Source organism: Lathyrus oleraceus, chromosome 4, assembly GCF_024323335.1.
Source record: "Lathyrus oleraceus cultivar Zhongwan6 chromosome 4, CAAS_Psat_ZW6_1.0, whole genome shotgun sequence".
In the NCBI taxonomy this organism is placed as follows: Eukaryota; Viridiplantae; Streptophyta; class Magnoliopsida; order Fabales; family Fabaceae; genus Lathyrus; species Lathyrus oleraceus.
The window spans coordinates 457116302-457122301 of record NC_066582.1 but is presented as its reverse complement, the minus strand read 5'-3'; positions in this window follow the sequence as shown (position 1 = coordinate 457122301).

The following is a 6000-nucleotide window of genomic DNA, read 5'->3' as shown; positions in this document are numbered from 1 at the left end:
CTCAAACTTCGAAGCGTAATCAGCAACAGACATGTTACCCTGTTTCAGTTCTAAAAATTCCATCTCCTTCTTACATCGCACATCAGCAGGAAAATATTTCTCCAGAAAGGCCGTCTTGAACCTTTCCCAAGTCATCTCAGCACCTGGCACTGCAATTCTCTGGCGAGTGTTATCCCACCAGTTTTCAGCCTCTTCAGATAACATATGCGTACCGAACTGCACCTTCTGTGCTTCAGTACAAGTCATCACCCGGAAAATCTTCTCAATTTCCCTCAGCCAAATCTGAGCACCATCTGGATCATAGCGCCCTTTGAATGTAGGAGGGTTATTCTTCAGAAACCTTCCCAAATTCCTAAACTCGTCGACTGGCGGATTCTGCTGCGCCTGCATAGCCTGCGCCATAGCAGCCAAAGCCTCAGCAATCGCACGGTCATTTTCTCCCGCCATACTCTGCACAACACCACTACAACCGTTAAATATCGACAGTGTCATTTACACTAATCGACCAACAGGGAAAACATCACATTATGACTCGACTGGACTGACCATGCTCTGATACCACTAATGTAACACCCTTCTACCCAAACGACATATTTATATATATTATCAGAGTACAACATGTAGAAGAGTTTACATTTCCTACAACATATCATTTTTCGCATCACAACAAAAACATGTTATTTATTTGATTTAAAACTTCGCAGCGGACAACAACATAAATATCATAATAATGTGCCAACATGATCTCAACAAAACATCCCAACAATTATTCATCATAAACAACGTAAATAATAATAATTTAGCCATCGAATCCCATAACCCCGGTGTCACATGACCAGAGCATTTGACTCGACTCTGTAGAATAACTCTACACTTATTCTTCAAACCTCAACAATAGCTACTCCTCTTTATCTGCACATTGCTCATCATAGATGAACATAAACACATGCAGAAGGGGTGAGAATTACATTAGTAAATAATAATATAACGACAGAAATATAAACATAAATATATATTTCACATATGCCAACACAACTCATCATCATCATTAAAATCAACAACTCATGAACATCAACAAAACAACACATCAAATGCAATGCACAAACCCATGCATGACTCAACACGACTCGGTATACCCATTTTGTGATCAACTACAGGATCACCACTCCCAGATTCATCACCATAGAATCCGAGTTCCCCGCAAGGAACCAAGCCTCTCAACAAGCCCGGAGTCAACAACATCATTGGAACTCAGTCCGTTCATCACTAGGCATCGGCCTTTCATGAATGCATGCACATCAAACATGCATCATAATCAACATAGCAACAACAACATCATATAGTCATGTTATCATCATCATTAATATCATGACATACAACTCAACAAAACAACAACAACATCATAACGATATCACATCGTCACATAACACATTCATAATTAAACACGTAAATTCAACATATCATCATCATAACACCTCATACGCAATCATATAATCACTATTAATGGTTTATAGTATAACTACAGTGACTTACTAAGAGTCTCGCAACTCAACGTACTTAAAACCCACCAACATTAGCTTCTGCATTTCTCCAGTTCGCGCCGCCAACATAGGCTCGCGCCGCGAACTTCTCAATTACTTCAGGACGCGCCGCGAACGAAGGATCGCGTCGCGAATAACGCGTTACAGAACCCCTCTGGATTCTGCTCAGTTCGCGCCGCGAACTGAGCTTCGCGCCGCGAACGCGCGCGAACAGAACTCCTCTGCTACGAAAACCAGCGCAGCTTTGCTCCTCCACTCGCTACGATTCACACTCCCCGGCAAACAACCAAATCTCGACATTCAACAGTCATATATACACAACATACTTTGATTATAAGGCGTATAACTCTACAAAACTCACAGATCGGACAGATTCCATCCAAAAACCCAATTTTCCCAATCTCCATAAAATCCCCAAATTTATCAACAATCGAACCTATATCATGGAATTGCTCGCATATTATCGTTTAATAAGGTTCAGACCCCTTACCTCTTTCGATTGAAGGAAGTTCTGAGCACTCTCCAAGCTTCAGCTTTTCCGTTCTTCGACCTTCGCTCTACAGCTCTTTCCTCTTCTCTGCAGCTTTCCAACTTCACGTGAAACTCTTCTGTTCCAAAATGAGAATCTCTCTCTTATCCCAACTTATATATTTTCCAATAATTATTATTCCAATTAATAATAATAATAATCCAATAATTCCATTTTATTTAATTAAATTAATAAAATAATATTATCAACTTAATTAAATAATTCTTTTACTTTATTTGGGGTGTTACACATGGTCATATAAATCTAGTCTGAGATCTCATTGTTAGGCAGCCCAAGAGAAATCCATGTGGGTAACCCAAGAGAAAGCCATGTGTCTGCAAATGTGTGTTAGGCCTAAACAAATGAATGCAATAAGTAAGAGGCATAACAACCACAAATAAAAGTTCATCAAGAGAAAAACATGTTAAAATATCCATAGGGCTTCAGGGTTTAAGGTCAATCCAAGTCAAGCAAAGGGCTTAAATCCTAACTCAAAGTCCAAAGTCCAAAAGGTCTTCATCACTTCATATCAAGCATATAATTAATATTAAGTCCAAGTTGCTTTATCATGTTTTAATTCATTAAGATTAACAAGTAGATCAATCAAACAAGATAAGGAGCAACAGATGAATAGAGCAAGATGAATATAATATAAAGTGATATGATGATTAATGGGACATGAAATTAAAATGCATTAAGTAAATGACATAATAGTACTCTTTTGATCCCATTATTTTTGCATATTGTTAAGCTTATGGAAGATATCATTTGGCCCAAGTTTGGCTCAAAATTCACAAGGGAATCAAAAGTTATGGTGTCTCCAATTTAGGACCTCAAAATGACCAACATACTGCAAAGTGCTTGACCAATTGCCCAGCCCACAAAACCAGGTCACGACCTCAACTTCACAAGCATGTAACTTTCCCCTCAAATCTCCTTTGAACTTGATTCTTTTTTCATCATGTTGTACTCCATAAAGTGATCATCTAGACTTTGTTTTGCACCGTCACCTATAATGTTGAATCATTCCCAAATCAACTTGGTACCACTTCTCACGCGTGCAAACTCATTTCCCATGATCAAACACATATGATGATAACATGAAACAACTTGAAAATGAGCGTTTTACATACAAATAGTCATTTGACATCAAGGAAGCTTACATATTGGGAACATCGAACAAATTACTGATATACCATAGCTCAGATCTCTTCAAGAGTCAGTAAATCTGGGCACCCATGTCGAGATTCTACAAATCTCTCTGAATCATCCAGATAAGGGCAAAGTTACTTCAAGGCTCGTATTGAGGTAGACCACCTCAAGAGCATGAGAAGTCAATCATGCCTAAGATGGGTAATCAAGAGAATGCAGTTTCAAGATGCTGTGGAAATCCAGTTTGAGATACTCAAACGTTGAGACTACTCCATAACTGGTAACTAGGGCAGTTGGTGCAGACATTCAATATATGGGGGCAGAAGCAGACTACATAGGTGCAAGCTCTTTCCATGTTCCAGACATATTCCAGAGGTATTACAACAACTGATTAGCTTAAAGTAGGTGTCAGAGAATCACGTATGGATGATCCCATATCCTAGCCCAAAATACACACCTCCCTCTATATGAGTATCTGGCTTAACCATTGCATAAATCATCATCATGTATAAATTACGTCGCTTCACTCATGCATATCATTCATCTAGCATAGCATGAAGCCATGTGTGCAAATATGGAGAATCAAAGCCCAATATTTTATTGGTAACTTCCAATTCCAAACTTGTTTGGTACCTTTTAAAACCAGCTGGTTTGACACCTCTTTCAAAATCTAACATCGCTTAGCATCTTTTAAATCTCAGTTAGCTTGGTACCTTTTTCCGACCTTTAGGGTTGATGACCTTTTGGTTCCAACTTTTAGGGTTGATAAACCTTTTTTTTCAGTCTTCATGATTGATAATCCTTTGTTTCCAACCTTTAGGGTTGATGATCCTTTGTTTCCAACCTTTAGGGTTGATGATCCTTTGTTTCCAACCTTTAGGGTCGGCGACCTTTGTTTCCAACCTTCGTGGTTGTTAAATCTTTTTCCATCCTTCGTGGTTGGTGCACCTGTTTTCAATCTTCAGGATTGATAAAACTTTTTCCGACCTTTAGGGTTGATGTTCCTTTGTTTCCAACTTTCGTGGTTGTTGAATATTTCTCCAACCTTCGAGGTTGATGAACACCTTTCAATCTACATAATTAATGGACTTTTTCCTAACCTTCAAGGTTGATGACATTTTCTTCTTTTTCAAACCTATGTGGTTGGGTTTGTTTCCAGTTTTTTGGACTAATGATTCAATTTTAAAACCCCTTGCTTGCAAGGGTATTCCAAAAACTTTTATAGGCTCCCTGATTAGCATACATGACCTCATGTTTAATAAAATACTAAAGCATATAATATATCATGTATATCATGACCTACATTTTCCATTAACATCCCCATAATAAAAAAATCCCAACAGATAAACCTGTAAAAGTCAAACTGCCATCCCTATATCTCATATAACTGTCCTCAACGTGCAAATTTTCGGATACTTTGGTATTTAATCCACTCATACCTTGAATATCCTAAAAGCTCTCGCAATTCGACCATTCAGATTTACGTTGATTAAATAGGGGCAGTTGTCGTACCCCAAAATTTTCCCTCCCCTTTTTACCTTTCCACTCAATCTATGGCTTAAGATTCATCTGTACACATTCATTTGCATTCATAAGCATCATGCATTCATTCTAATAAGCGTCCTAGATTCAAGGCTTGTTTGTTTTTAACTAACAAGGCTAAACTCTTAGTGTTTAAAGCCTGGGTTTGAGATTGTATCATGGTGTCAAAACATGCCTAAGCCCTAGTCTCTTTGATCATGTCTTTGGTGGATCATTTGGCTTGGAAACCCTAATTTTGTGGGTCATCTTAGTGTGAGCTTGCTTGAAGAGCTTTGTTGCTTGTTGTGGGATCTTTATTTAACTTTTGACAATATGGTTTGATATTATGATTGTTTAAAACCCCAATGCCTAGAGTATGGTACTGGTTCAGTTTGAGCGTATCTTGCCATTATTCTTTGGAAACATTCCCTAGTTTTGATCAAATTATTGGATGGTTTACATTCATGGTGAATAAATAATGGTCTTAGCATACTTGGTTTGAATAACACTTTCATCTGAGAACCAGTTGTGGTCCATATAATATAGTCATAGTCCATTTCAAATTGTTCTTCATGCCCATTTTCAAATCATTTTTTATTTAACTTTGTTTAATCATCCATCATCCATAATCTTCAACTTTCCAAATGTTTCTAACATCCCATTTTAAAGTTTTATTTTAATTCAATTTGAAATCACATGTTGATTTTGTTTCCATTCAACCTTCAAAGTCAAACTTTAAGTCATTTATTCAAATACTCGCTAAAACAAAAATTCATACATATTTATGATTCAATACAACATTCAATGTCAATTATAATTTCATTCCAAATTTCCATTGCAATACAATTCTATTCAATTCTCATAAATGCATTCAAACATTCAACGTATTTCAAATTTTGTGATCATCCAACAATGCATTTCAAAACCATTCAAAGATAAACATTTAAGTCATGGCAAAATTAATACCATATTTTTAATAGACACTAATATAACAAATGCTAACTAACAACAAATTCATTACAATCAACTACAGTATATGTGAATCAATAGAGTTTCATAACAGTTTGACTTGGTTAAATAACCTCCTCAATGGAAATGCATCCTAACTGTTTTAGCATTGCTAGTAAAAAATCCAATTTCCATTCTAACTGTTTTATACTAGCTCATTCAATAACCTTCTACTTTTTTATCACTAACTGTTTTAACATATTGATTTTCCTGCTAACTAAACCTTAACTAAACACTTCACTAACAATG